The sequence below is a fragment of the Coregonus lavaretus genome (genome assembly GCF_964263955.1).
Source record: "Coregonus lavaretus genome assembly, contig: HAP1_SCAFFOLD_316, whole genome shotgun sequence".
In the NCBI taxonomy this organism is placed as follows: Eukaryota; Metazoa; Chordata; class Actinopteri; order Salmoniformes; family Salmonidae; genus Coregonus; species Coregonus lavaretus.
In genome coordinates this window covers 375509-391444 of record NW_028156444.1, presented here as the reverse complement: position 1 = coordinate 391444, position 15936 = coordinate 375509, and the positions used below count along the sequence as shown (strand labels likewise).

Here is a 15936-nt window from a genome sequence, read left to right as displayed (position 1 = left end):
ATGCCAAGAGTGTGCAAAGCTGTCATCAAGGCAAAGGGTGGCTATTTGAAGAATCTCAAATATATTTTGATTTGTTTAACACTTTTTTGGTTACTACATGATTCCATGTGTTATTTCATAGTTTTGATGTCTTCACTATTATTCTATAATGTCAAAAAAATTTAAAATAAAGAAAAACCCTTGAATGAGTAAGTGTGTCCAAACTTTTGACTGGTAGTGTATATTTTCTTTGCGGTTATACTTAAACATTTTTTATAACAATCTACCACAGGCTGTATGGCAGTCGCAAGTAAAACAAACCTTCGCTCGACAGTGACCCAGGAATACCAGGACCCCCCCAAAATAAGACAACGCCATCTATACCAGTAGTGTTACTTTTATTCAAATTCAACTAGATTAAATCCTTCAGAACATATTTAATGATATGCTGCTTTTTAAAAATGAAACTAGGTGTAACACAGCATTGATTCATAAATATGTAGGAATGCACAACACAATGAAGCATATATATTGCTGGAATGCTTGATCAACTACGGCAGAAACCAAGTTGACTTATAGCACCAGGGTTGTTTAGGTGAACAGACACCTGGGGCGGTTGATTTGTGAGTTGCCCTTCATGCCCGCTCCCATACCCTATAATTCTGTATTTCTTTGTGACTCATTTGTATACAAGTAGGCCAGAAAAGCCACATCCCTGATTGGCAGATGAGTGGCAACCCTGATTAGAAGCACCTGCTGCTCATCGTTTGTTCTTTAAAAATGCTGTTTTGAATTAAAAGAAAACTGTACCTACACACTGAAGGATGTAAAGCCGAAACGTCTGTGTACGCTATCCCTGATGCAGTGAAAATAATTTAGAACATCAAATAGTAAGCTTTATGTGAAAAAGATTTGAGTGCGAACCCATTACACCTTTTGTCAGTGGTAACCACTGTTCACATCAGAAGTGGTAAATGGGTGTTATTGAGGTATTCAACTGTTCCATTATCTTGCATTGTTCTCTGTACGTATTGTAAAAGAGGTATGTGGTTCTGTTGCTAAATCACACTTTAGTGCTACTTGTAACGGAAATGCATACACAGTTAGGACGTTCTGCCCAGCACAACTCTCCAGACTCCAGTCCCTGTTTGAAAGCTGTGCTCTCTTCTTGCTGTGGGTCTTACAGGGTGTGTTTGTCAAACAGGTATTCTCCCATGGAGCCATGGGTCTCAGAGGAAGTGAGGCGGGTCAGGCTGCCCAGATGGTCGCCCAGCTTCTTGATGGTGTCGTGGCTGTCGGACAGGAAGTGCTGCTCTAGGAAGTCAGACAGCTAATGAGGAAGTAAATTAAAAGTAAGATTGTATTGTAATGCCCGGTTGCAACAGACACAGCACAGCATTGATATCATACTGGTAGATGCATCCTGCAGGTATTCCTTCAACATTTGATCTGTTCCTCCTTCTCCATATTTGATCTGTTCAAATCACTAACAGACCAACATAGCTGTTATGAGCTTCAGTTATACATAGCTATCATATACATCTGATCTAATAACACTGTAAACATCCATTAAAATATGCACAGCAGTTAATCACAATGGGATAATTATCATGGACTTACATGGGGGTCAGTGTGAGTATTGGCACCACGGTGCACCTCGAGGAGGGACGTGTTGAGGGTTTTCTGAAACTCCAGGGAGAAGGTGATGGCCGCCAGGCCACTTCGCCAGTCCTCCCTGCTGGGTTTCTGAAACAGAGAGACAGACAGCGCATTTCAAGGAATCAGTTTGAGCAAGGCAAGGCCCAGAACCGCTAATCTAGATCACAGAGTAGTTATTTGGGATGCATCAAGCAAAGTTATTTGTATATTAGTGATTCTTCACAGTTCTCCTGCAATGTAGTCAAACAGGCACAGTGACTTGGGTATCACAATTGCATGTAGGGCCCTGACAAATCCGCGTTGAGGAACACGCTGACGAAATAACGGAATCCAAACATTAAAACGGAATACAGTCAATGCATTCTAGCACCTTCCACATTCCATTCCACTTCATAAGAGGTTTTAAAAATAGGTTATATTTGACTCAACATTCCATTACATACATTAAGGCATTGTTGGCAGAATAGATGGATGCAGCTCAATACATTTCTTGATAGTCCCAAAAATATTGCTATCAGGTTGTAAATCCCAGCTGGCCTGGTACCTTGTTTGCTGCCTCCATTTGGGATGCACTGATCAACAGGACTAAAGTTCCCAAAATGTAAGAGGACTCCTGTGGTATTGACATACATGCAGAAATCCAGTCGCTGCACAGCTATTTTCAGGTCTCTCCAGAGATGTTCGATCAGGTTCAAGTCCGGGCTCTGGCTGGGCCACTCAAGGACATTCAGAGACTTGTCCCGAAGCCACTCCTGTGTTGTCTTGGCTGTGTGCTTAGGGTCATTGTCCTGTTAGAAGGTGAACCTTTGCCCCAGTCTGAGGTCCTGAGCGCTCTTGAGCAGGTTTTCATCAAGGATCTCTCTGTACTTTGCTCGGTTAATCTTTCCCTAGATCCTGACTAGTCTCCCAGTCCCTGCTGCTGAAACACATCCCCACAACATGATTCTGCCACCACCATGCTTCACCGTAGGGATGGTGCCAGGTTTCCTCCAGATGTGACGCTTTGCATTCAGGCCAAAGAGTTCAATCTTGGTTTCATCAGACCAAAGAATCTTGTTTCTCATGGTCTGAGAGTCCTTTAGCTGCCTTTTGGCAAACTCCAAGTGGGCTGTCATGTGCCTTTTACTGAGGAGTGGCTTCCGTCTGGCCAATCTACCATAAAGGCCTGATTGGTAAAATGCTGCAAAGATGGTTGTCCTTTTGAAAGATTCTCCCATCGCCACAGAGGAACCCTGGAGCTCTGTCAGTGACCATCGGGTTCTTGGTCACCTCCCTGACCAAGGCCCTTCTCCCCCGATTGCTCAGTTTGGCCGGGCGGACAGCTATAGGAAGAGTCTTGGTGGTTCAAACTTCTTCCATTTAAGAATGATGGAGGCCACTGTGTTCTTGGGGACCTTCAATGCTGCAGAAATGTTTTGAAACCCTTCCCCAGATCTGTGCCTCGACAAAATCCTGTCTCGGAGCTCTACGGACAATTCCTTCGACCTCATGGTTTGGTTTTTGTTCTGACATGTACTGTCAACTGTGGGACCTGATATAGACAGGTGTGTGCCTTTCCAAATCATGTCCAATCAATTTAATTTACCACAGGTGGACTTCAAGTTGTAGAAACATCTCAAGGATGATAATTGGAAACAGGATGCACCTGAACTAAATTTCGAGTCTCATAGCAAAGGGTCTGAATAATTATGTTAATAAGGTATTTATTTATTTTTATACATTTGCACACATTTCTAAAAAACGGTTTTGGCTTTGTCATTATGGGGTATTGTGTGTAGATTGAGGACATTTTGATTAAATCCATTTTAGAATAAGGCTTTAACGTAACAAAATGTGGAAAAAGGGAAGGGGTCTGAATACTTTCCGAATGCACTGTATATGGAAAAATACACGTTTTAAAATGTAGACCAATCGATTGGTCGAAAGAACAGACTACTTTCGTACAACCAATATATTTTTGGGTCAGGGAAAGCCCTACAGAGAAGTAACACTAAGCTAGCTAGGATAACATTAGATATTTGCATGTTATGTACTGGATGAGGGCTAGCAAGCGGTTTTCAAAACAACGGGATTACCAACTTGAGCAATAAGATCTCAGCTTGCTAGATAGCAAAGCCAACCGAATATACACCTTAGCAAACAATCATTTTGTAAACTAATGTTAGCTTCAACTAACATGACAAGTACATAGACCTATTTCTTTGTAAAACAATGTTAGACAAAGTCTATGATATTAGCCAGAAGGCTCTGCTGCTAGCTAGCTAACCAGTCAAGTCTTTTGAAGAAGCTAGCTATCTAGCATCATCTTTGTAGTGGTTATAATATATGCTGAAACACTAGTTTTCAAATTTCTAAATTTTCACAAGAGCATTGCTGTAGCGTTTAAATTCTGTGAATGCCATTTAGTAATTTTAACGAATTCTATCCATATTTAACGAGATCTCCCTGTTGGCAATGCCTGACAACGCACTGGAAATGGCTCCCCTGATAAGAAGAGGGCTTGGAACATTAGAGCGTGAAATTTGCATTGAGGGATCTCGACAATATTCAAAAATGTATTGAACTTAGTAGGAAATCAACTAAATGTATATATAATAAATCATTAAATTTGCCCAAGTTAACCCTATCAGTCCCGAGACCCCAGCAAAATTGGCTTTTGATTTATCTGACTTTCATTTATTTGCATGTCCAGCCCTTATATATTTTTTATTTTACCTTTATTTAACTAGGCAAGTCAGTTAAGAAAAAAGTATTATTTACAATGACGGCCTACACCGGCCAAACCCGGACGACGCTGGCCAATTGTGCGCCGCCCTATGGGACTCCCAATCACGGCCGGTTGTGATACAGCCTGGAATCGAACCAGGGGGTCTGTAGTGACGCCTCAAGCACCGAGATGCAGTGCCTTAGACCACTGCGCCACTCGGGAGCCTCACAATGAAGTGTTTTAACATTTATTTTCAGGACAACCTGGGCTACAAGTAGAACACAAAACAATGACAAACATTTGCATTCATGAGTTTTAATTGACAAATGTCAATTTAAAAAAACAAGGTCCGCCAAAGCAAAAACACGAAAAAAATGAATTTATTTGAGTGCTGTATGTATTGAAATTGTTTGCTCACTGGAAAATGAATATCCAACTAGTCAGTGACAACTGTGTGGAGTTTGTGACAGCAACTAAGTGAGCTTATTACAGTATTATAGACACTATGTCCTTGGATTTCCTATGATCTTCTAACGTTTCTTGTGTAGCTTGTGAACGTCAGAGCAAAACATGTTACATGTGCGTGTTTGTGACAGTCTCAGTTTTTCATAGATAGCTACAAACTACTAAAAGAATAAACCATTCGGACTCTGTAGACGTTTTTGTAAAAATACCTGGCCCTGGGCCCCTTCGGGATCCACCCTTGTTTTACAAACACCGCTCTAGCTCAGCCCCCGTTATTTACACGAACTAATGGTTGGTACCAATGGATGCAGAAGATGTTTAAAAGGGGTTAGAAGTCAAAATCGTGCCAGCGTCACGGTGGGACTCATTTGGTTAATAAGACATGAACAGAAAGCATGTGATTCTGTGTGTTGTGTGCGGTGCGAGCATATGCCTAGTCTACGCTTTTCATAGCCATTAGCGATAACGCTAATTGTCTGCTGGTGGATGGAAAGGCTTTCCCAAAAACCTTATCAATTAAATGTTAACTACAAAGTTGCCAATGCCTACCTGGCAGAAGGATATCATGATTATTTTCATTAATCCCGTGGCCATTTGTTCTGCAAACCCTGCAATCACATGAGCACTACAGAAACACTGGTAACCAAACAATGGTCTCTGGCTGGTGGGCATTACATTTACGTCATTTAGCAGACGCTCTTATCCAGAGCGACTTACAAATTGGTGCATTCACCTTATAGCCAGTGGGATAACCACTTTACAAAATGTTTTTTTTTTTTTTTTTTTTTGGGGGGGGGTGGGGGTAGAAGGATTACTTTATCCTATCCCAGGTATTCCTTAAAGAGGTGGGGTTTCAAGTGTCTCCGGAAGGTGGTGAGTGACTCCGCTGTCCTAGCGTCGTGAAGGAGCTTGTTCCACCATTGGGGTGCCAGAGCAAGGCCAATGCCTACCTGGGTAACTACATTTCTTACATTTTTCTCAGATCTCAAAAGTGGTCTCCTGATGTGATTTAAGCATTGTTGTAGACTTAGAAAAACAACAAAACTGGATGTTCTATAAAAAAAAAATAGATTTTGAGATCAAACCTGAAAACAAAAATGGAGAAAAGCGGAATTTGGGAAAAAACTTAATCAGGCCAAACATTTAACTGATTTTATAGGGCCCTATACATGGGTAAATTATGATAGTGAGGGAGAGGGCAATTCCAGGACAGTAAATTCAGCTGCCAGTCTCAGGTACAAAGGCCTTAAAAGCAAAATAGGAGTGAGCATGTTTTGTAGTTAACCGGGGAGAAATAGTGACTTACAGCGATGGTCTGAAGGAGAACGCGACCACCTCTCATATTCTGGTATTCCAGCAATTTCTCTGCTTGCACCCTCTCCTTCACAGAGCACTCCAGGAAAAACTAGAGAAGCTGGGCAAAGCCACGTCGTCCCTGTCGAAATACATCCCCTAGGAGAGAACAGAGAAATAAAACATGAAATACACATTGGATAAAAACAGGTCAGTAACATCAACAGATCACATGTTTTTATAACATGCAGGAGCACAGAGGAGAAAATAGCCAGTGACATCAATAAGGGATCATTGCTTTCACCTGGATTCACCTGGTCAGTCTGTCATGGAAAGAGCAGGTGTTCTTAATATTTTGTATATACATATTATATAGATCATACCAGGGAGAGGTATGTGTAGGATGCAGTCAGCTTGATGTTCACCAGCTTGTTGATGTTCACCTCACTCTCTGGGTGGAAGTTGTGATTTACCTGCGACTGCATCTCTGAAATGGCAAAATAGACATGAAATTAACTAAAAGATAAATAGGTCACTGGTATGAAATATATATTGACTAATTTAATAAACCATATGTTCACCCACACCATTACTAGTAACTAGCAACTTTCTTTTCTGCAATGAAACAAAGGCATCGATTTTAAATAATAAGCGTAGTCTTTGGAGTTATGAAATCATAGCTAATATAACTCATGTCTACATGAAGCGGAGTCCGTGCAGCTGTATGTATAGCCTACTCATTGTAAATGTTGCAATTACACTAGGCAGCCCTAGTATTTATATATCATATCAGGGTTTCCGGCAGCATTTTAATTTAATGGGCATTTGAGGAATTTACTGGACCCATAACCCAATTAGGGTCGCACCCACGGTGCTCAGAATGACAGAAATCACATTTACATTATGGTTATTCATCTTAACAGAACATGCAACTCAAGGATGCAACGGTGTGTGTCCTTCTTACCGAATTCCGATGCGCACTTTGACGATAGAATAACTGCCACATTTACTTTTCCTCAGCCAACAAGACGAGTAACGAACAGCAAAATCACTAGCCTATGTCAATCTAATATCCCCTATAGTAGAAAAGTTGACATTCTATTGGTCAGCTTGTCGTTTTGTGCGAGAAAGAAATGGCCTATTCCAAACAGACTCTGGGACAGTTGTGGGACGATAAAAGCAATAAGGCTGATGCAATAGATCAGAACGATTAGCTTAAAATGTTGATAAATTTATTTATTCACGTTATAAGCGCAGCAATGAGCACAGGCAGTAGGCTACGTGCAACTGTTTGTTCCATAATACAATTGGCGGGAAAACACCGGGCAAAAGCGCACCAACACATTGTCAAAAGCGCACCGCACTGCAAGCGGTTTCATGTGACAGAGATGAAAATATCCGTTAGAAATTTTGAAAGAGGGGAGATCTAAAGATGCAACAACTAGCGTGGGTTGCTAATATGACTATTACATACACTTGAATGGGAAGCACACTTCAATTACCAGTTGAGAAATAAATAGTAGGCCTAGCCCTTTTTAATTGTTGCCATCAAAACTGTTTAACCTCTTATGGATCTGACCCTTTTTTTTTTCAATTTGCCTAAAATGACATACCCAAATCTAACTGCCTGTAGCTCAGGACCTGAAGCAAGGATATCCATATTATTGATACCATTTGAAAGGAAACACTTTGAAGTTTGTGGAAATGTGAAACTAATGTAGGAGAATATAACACATTAGATCTGGTAAAAGAAAAAAGTGTTTTCTATTTAGTTTTTTGTTCCGTCATCTTTGAAATGCAAGAGAAAGGCCACAATATAATATTGCAGTTTAGGCGGAATTTAAATTTTGGCCACTAGATGGCAGCAGTGTGTGTGCAAAGTTTCAGATTGATTCAGTGAACCATTGCAATACTGGACTATTTTGTATCAAGTCTGCCAAAATGTGCAGAATTGGTCAAATTATACATTTATGTACACAACTATAGAGAACATAGAAAAGTGATATGGTAATAGAAAATGTACGTTTACACACTACCAGGAATGTCATACATGATGGATCATTAGCTTATACACTAACTTTCACACATCTAGATGGCCGTGCAGGGTGGGTGGGGAGCCAGAGACAGCAGGGGTTCAACTGTACAACCCAGTTCCTACATTTGAATATAAAAATTGATTTTATCCAACAAAATTATGCTACATTTTATCTCTGGTGGTCCTCTGTAGCTCAGCTGGTAGAGCACGGTGCTTGTAACGCCAAGGTAGTGGGTTCGATCCCCGGGACCACCCATACACAAAAATGTATGCACGCATGACTGTAAGTCGCTTTGGATAAAAGCGTCTGCTAAATGGCATATAATAATGATAATCTCTGGGACCCTTAGGATGACAAATCAGAGCAAGATTGCTGAATGTAAGTACATTATTTACCTTCAGAGGTGAATGTATCAAACCAGTTGTCGTGATAATTAAATAGAATTAAATAGAAATTAAACTAAAAATGACTTATGAATTCATTTTTAGAAACACGAGTTTGGCCAGTCTGTGGCTTCAGGCTCATGCAATGGTGCCTTGAGAGCAGCGGAGAATATCCTCGCCACACTTGCAGAGCCACTGGGAATGCTAAACACCCTTTTGGCCACTATTGCCAGGCTGGGCAGAGATGTAGAGTTGTTTTTTTTATTTTTTAGGTAGGCCTAAATGGTTTTTAGGCTAAATAACCCAATCAAAACAGAAAGCTCCTTGAACGTGGGAATATGCCAGGCCAATTGGGCCAAAATCAATGATGGCCTATTGTATAGATAGAAGAAAAATGAATGAAACGTTAAGAGCTCTGATTTGTCTATAAATAATTTGCTACAATGACACACTTAGTTATCTACCCACCTCATTCCTTTATTTTAGCATGTGCATGTAGTAAGTACACCATCATGCTTTTGGGATACATGTCTTTTCACATTCCACAATGATTTTTTAGTTGTGGACACTAGATCACTGCACTACCTCTCTTGGTCCTCATCTTTGTAAGTCACCTTGATGTTGCACCTGTGTGTTTTATCAGTTTCTTTATGAAAACATTTAGCGAACTCCATGACAGTAGCTAAAGCAAGGGGCTATAGCAGCACACAAGTAGACTACAAATGCATGCTGGGCCGAGCATGCCCTGAGCCATGAAGTGAGCGCTACTGGAGCGAAATTGGAAAGGGTGAGAAGACCGACGTTCCAGCCTTTGGGAATCTCGCTCCATGCTACAGTGAAATTGGGCACACTCCGCTCCAGCTTCGCTCACATACTCTGATAGGTGGATCGCGGTCCGTATTCTGACCCAGAACGGACCGCGGGTCCAGACAAAAAAAAGGAACAAATGTGGTAGTGCAGGGCAGTTTTTATTTTGTTATGTCATTCACTGACAGACAGAACTGATTATAACCGGTCAGAAATGTCCAGCTGATCCACTAACCAATATTAGCTAGGTAGGTAAGTTAGGCTAAGCAGCTATCTAAATCGTGTGGTTCTCATTTATTTTGGGGGGGGGGGGGGGGGGGGGTTACTCAAGTATATCAATACACAAGACATGGCAGGAAATGTGCTTTAAAGTTGCTAAATGTTCTCTCAGCCCCATGGCAAAATGTGAAACTGCATGAAATTAGTTTTGAAACGGCATAAAAATAAAATCAGCCAACAAGATGTGTTAATAGTGAACAGTTTGGGGTCGCATTGTTGCGAGGTGGGGGTTTCTTACTACACTGATAAATTAAAATATCCATCTGGACCTTTGCCATCTAGCTAACCCAAAGGCCGGCAGATGGCCACATTGAGTCGTTTCATCTTACCGTCCACAGAGAATGCATGCAGCTAGCTATACATGTATCAACGTGGACCGGTTCGTATTGAAAAAGCATTCTCCATTCAGGCTGCAAATCCGACGATTTCCTCGTTAATGGCGAGAAGGCAGAAAAAAAGCGGGAAATAAGCCTACCATTCCACCACCATGGATAATGGGTTATGCCTAGGAATGCTAGTCCCGGATGTTGCTATTGCGTTCAGCCAATCAGGTTGCAGGAACCTGTTTACCCCAGGCTGAATGTGGGGCGCAAAATCAGGATTTAGCATGGTGGTGGAAAGTCGTGTTTCGCAAAGAAAATACGCATATTTCCCGCATTCTTGCCATTAAATCGAGTTAAGGAGGAAGTCGACGCATTTGCAGTCTCTATGGAGAACGAAAACCGGTACACGGGGGATGTGAGTGTATAGCCGGCTGCATATATTCCCTTTGGACGGTTAGATTAAACGTCTCGATATCTGCCGGCCTTTGGGCTACCACTTAGCTAGGATAAGAGTGACCGGGTCTTCTAAAATAGTACTTAAGTATCCCTGGTCTAACATATCTCGAATCCTGGACTTAACAAATAAAGGCATGCCCATACATTGCAAAGTTTGGCAGGTTGGCACTTGCCAAGCAGTCTAAGTAATGCGCGACAGTGAGTGTAGTGACCTACAGTACAGTAACGGTAGCTCGCTAACAGACAAAAACGAGGAATGCAGATCAAGACAAACTAGCTTTCTAACTGGCTAGGTCACCAACACGGGTGTACTTCTCTGATAAGGAACGTTAGAGATAGTCGTTAGCTACCTAGCTAGCTTGTTGGTGTTACCCAAATCATTATTAGCTATCCACAGTAAACAACTTAAATAATGTCTCACAGCTAACGTTAGCTTGTAAACCTCCAGCTAATTGCATTGACGTATCAAATACTGAAGTACCAGAATGTTGTACTTACTTTCTCCCTTTTGTTTCTAATCACTACCAGAGCAGCTAGTTAGTTGACCTGAGAAACAGCGCTTTCCTCTTCGATTAGGTTTTACGGCGGTTGGCATCCAATAAATGTTGCATTACCGCCAACTACTAGACTGGAGTATAACTCCCTTATACTTTGCTTAATTTATTTTATTTTAAATACCATACCATCTAACACTACACTAAAAAAAAGAAAAAATAACTATAATAATAATAATAACTACCATACTCCACTATTTATTCCTACTTCATGCCAACAGCCTTACTGGGCTATCAGTTACTTGTCAACAACACTTAAGATGTACTTCTGGGTCACATTATGTCATACATTTTCCTAATAAAAGTCATTAACCTGTATTTATTAATGATGTATGAAAAATAATTGTCTAAACATGAACAATTATTCATATTTTTTCATATTTAGGTGACATTTGCATAAATGTTTGGTTTTAAAACATGTTCCGAGGTCAAATAAATGCCCCCAATGCAAATCACTGTATATCAGTGGAGGCTGCTGGCGGGAGGACTGCTCATAATATAGGCTGGAACAGAGTGTTCTGTCTGGAAAGAACACTCCGTTCCAGCCATTATTATGAGCCGTCCTACCCTCAGCAGCCTCCACTGCTGTATTGCCATTACATATTGGCTTATAGAGAAAAAACTATTATTTGTGCCAATGTAAAAGTGGGCTGGAGTGTACTCGGTAAGGTCTGTAGAATCTATATATTGTGTCATTTCATGGGGCTCTGAATAATATGGAGTGTTGCTGGCCTGGTCAAACAGCTTAAAAATGGGTGCCTGGACACTATATGGTACAAATATAGCACTGTACAGGAAAAACAATCCAATTTGTGTATATAAAACCTGTGTCCAGTCTACTCACTTGAGTCCCTAGAATACAAAACAGATGGGTTTGAACAAAAAGCTAGGTCATAAGAAGTGTTGCTGGACTTTTACTGTGTTCAAACAACTTAAAGTGAGGTGCCTGGACACTACAGTGCCTTCAGAATGTATTCATACCCCTTGACTTATTCAACATTTTGTTGTGTTACAGCCTGAATTCAAAATGGATTAAATAAATACAAAAATTCACCCATCTACACACAATACCCCATAATGAAAAAATGGAAACATGTTTTTATACATTTTTGTAAATGTATTGAAAATGAAATACAGAAATATCTACCAGTCCAAAAGTTTTGACATACTTACTCATTCAAGGGTTTTTCTTTATTTTTACTATTTTTTACATTGTATAATAATAGTAAAAACATCAAAACTATTAAATAACACACATGTAATCATGTAGTAACCAAAAACGTGTTAAACAAATCAAAATATATTTTATATTTGAGATTCTTCAAATAGCCACCCTTTGACTTGATGACAGCTTTGCACACTCTTGGCATTCTCTCAACCAGCTTCATGAGGTAGTCACCTGGAATGCTTTTCAATTAACAGGTGTGCCTTCTTAAAAGTTAATTTGTGGAATTTATTTCCTTCTTAATGCATTTGAGCCAATCAGTTGTGTTGTGACAAGGTAGGGGGGTATACAGAAGATAGCCCTATTTGGTAAAAGACCAAGTCCATATTATGGCAAGAATAGCTCAAATAAGCAAAGAGAAACGACAGTCCATCATTACTTTAAGACATGAAGGTCAGTCAATATGCAGTCGCAAAAACCATCAAGCGCTATGATGAAACTGGCTCTCATGAGGACCGCCACAGGAATGGAAGACCCAGAGTTACCTCTGCTGCAGAGGACAAGTTCATTAGAGTCATCAGCCTCAGAAATTGCAGGCCAAATAAATGCTTCACAGAGTTCAAGTAACAGACACATCTCAACATCAACTGTTCAGAGGGGACTGTGTGAATCAGGTCTTCATGGTCGAATTGCTGCAAAGAAACCACTACTAAAGGACACCAATATGAAGAAGAGACCTGCTTTGGCCAAGGAACACGACCAATGGACATTAGATCAGTGGAAATGTGTCCTTTGGTCTGGAGTCCAAATTTGAGATTTTTGGTTCAAACCGCTGTGTCTTTGTGAGATGCGGTGTGGGTGAACGGATGATCTCCGCATGTGTAGTTCCCACCGTAAAGCATGGAGGAGGAGGCGTTATGTTGTGGGGGTGCTTTGCTGGTGACACTGTCTGTGATTTATTTAGAATTCAAGGCACACTTAACCAGCATGGCTAACACGGCATTCTGCAGAGCTACGCCATCCCATCTGGTTTGGGCTTAGTGGGACTATCATTTGTTTTTCAACAGGACAATGACCCAACACACCTCCAGGCTGTGTAAGGGCTATTTGACCAAGAAGGAGAGTGATGGAGTGCTGCATCAGATGACCTGGCCTCCACAATCCCCGACCTCAACCCAATTGAGATGGTTTGGGATGAGTCGGACGGCAGAGTGAAGGAAAAGCAGCCAACAAGTGCTCAGCATATGTGGGAACTCCTACAAGACTGTTGGAAAAGCATTCCAGGTGAAGCTGGTTGAGAGAATGCCAAGAGTGTGCAAAGCTGTCATCAAGGCAAAGGGTGACTATTTGAAGAATCTCAAATATAAAATATATTTTGATTTGTTTAACACTTCTTTGGTTACTACATGATGTGTTATTTCATAGTTTTGATGTCTTCACTATTATTCTACAATGTAAAAATAAAGAAAAACCCTTGAATGAGTAGGTGTGTCCAAACTTTTGACTGGTACTGTAAGTATTCACACTCCTGAGTCAATACTTTGTAGAAGCACCATTGGCGGCGTCTTTTTGAGTAAGTCTCTAAGAGCTTTGAACACCTGGATTGTACAATATTTGCCAAATATTATTTTTAGAATTCTTCAAGCTCTGTCAAGTTGATTGTTGATATTGCTAGACAGACGTTTTCAAATCTTACCATATATTTTCTAGCCGATTTAGGTCAAAACTGTAACTAGGCCATCCAGGAACATTATGCAACTCCAGTGTAGATTTGGCCTTGTGTTTTAGGTTGTTGTCTTGCTGAAAGGTGAATTTGTCTCCCAGTGTCTGTTGGAAAGCAGACTGAACCAGGTTTTCCTCTAGGATTTTGCCTGTGCTTATAGCTGTATTCAGTTTATTTTTATCCCCCCCAAATATCCCTAGCTGATGACAAGCATACCCATAACATGATGCAGCCACCACCATGCTTGAAAATATGAAGTGTGGTACTCAGTGATGTGTTGTGTTGGATTTGTCCTAAACATAAGACTTTGTATTCAGGACCAAAAGTTCATTTCTTTGCCACATTTCTTGCAGAATTACTTAAGTGCCTTGTTGCAAACAGGATGCATGTTTTGAAATATTTTATTCTGTACAGGCTTCCTTCTTTTCACTGTGTCATTTAGGTTAGTATTGTAGAGTAACTACAATGTTGTGGTCCTCTGTAGCTCAGCTGGTAGAGCACGGCGCTTGTAACGCCAAGGTAGTGGGTTCGATCCCCGGGACCACCCATACACTAAAATGTATGCACACACGACTGTAAGTCGCTTTGGATAAAAGCGTCTGCTAAATGGCATATTATTATTATATTATTATTGTTGATCCATCCTCAGTTTTCTCATATCACAACAATTAAACTATGTAACTGTTCACCATTGGCCTCATGGTGAAATCCCTGAGCAGTTTCCTTCCTCTCCTGCATCTGAGATGGAAGGACACCTATATCTTTGTAGTGACTGTGTGTATTAATACACCATCCAAAGCCTAATAACTTCACCATGCTCAAAGGTGCAGTATATTCTGTTTCTGCTTTTTTTATTTTTTACCCATCTACCAATCAGTGCCCTTCTTTGCGAGGCATTGAAAAACGTCCCTGGTCTTTGTGGTTGAATCTGTGCTTGAAATTCAATATTCGATTGAGGACTTTAGCAGAGACGGGTAGCACGTTTTTCTCTCTACTGTCCAATATGTGTAGGGTACAGAGATGGTGTAGTCATCTAAAAACCATGTTAACCACTATTATTGCAACTTTTTATACAATTTGTTAAGCAAATTATTTAGGCTTGCCATAAAAAAGGGGTTGAATACTTATTGTTTCAAGACATTTCAGCTTTTCATTTTGTATTAATAAAAAATAAAATAAAATACAAACAAAATTCCACTTTGACATTATGGGGTATTGTGTGTAGATCAGTGGCACATAATCTCAATTTAATCACTTTTAAATGTAGGCTGTAACACAACAAAACGTGGAAAAAATAAAGCAGTTTGAATAGTTTCTGAAGGCACTGTAGATCAGATTCAATGAGTATAATGGTGAACACCTTGAAATAAGGTGTTCACCATTGTACATTGTCAAAAGAAGATACATCTGCAATGATGTGATTAATTGGTGTAACCTGCACATGTACTATGGTTCTGAGATTGTTTGGTGTATTTCATGAGCTGATATCCTGAACCCTGATCATGCATATAATTTGAAACTTCTGTGTAACTGTTGATGATCAATTTGATTAATTAACTTCATTGTGATATTTGTTATGAATAAAGTATGCTTTTTGGGCCAAATTTAATTGCATCTCTCTTGACTTTTTGAATAAACATATTGTACTATGTTGTATATTTTTGGTATGACAATGTGTCCTATGACACATTGCTATATTTCAGGGGTGTCAAACGTCCGGCCCGCGGGCCGCATCAGGCCCGCAAACGGGTTTAATCCGGCCCGTGAGATGATAAAAAATTTAAATAATAATAATAATAATTTTGTAAAGTATAAAAATGCGCTGCAATTTTTCAATAAAATAAACTGCTGTTCCAATTGCGTCCACTGGATGGCGCAATAGCAATTGTGTTAAGCAAGCAAACTGTTTATACCGGGGCAGAGCAAGTAGGTCAAGCACGTGCAGCCAATGAGCTACTTTGTTTTGCCCGCGATATTTATTACGGCTTCTACTTTTAACATTATGTGCTTTGGCACCCTCATTGCCCATATATCTCTGTCAAAAAAGAGAAAAGTGGACGCAGAGTGCAGAGTGTTCCAAGAAAAATGGTCATCCGATTTATTCACA

At 40.3% G+C, this 15936-nt stretch overlaps 1 pseudogene across 1 annotated transcript; it reads right to left on the bottom strand.

Annotated features, from left to right (window-relative positions):
* Window positions 1-360: 360 nt before the first annotated feature.
* On the bottom strand, window positions 361-10970 carry LOC311126328 (ferritin, lower subunit-like; annotated as a pseudogene). The gene is made up of 5 exons: window positions 10886-10970; window positions 6487-6590; window positions 6117-6262; window positions 1600-1725; window positions 361-1309 (listed from the first exon to the last, which is right to left on the bottom strand). The product of its transcript is annotated as a ferritin, lower subunit-like (transcript).
* Window positions 10971-15936: the final 4966 nt, after the last annotated feature.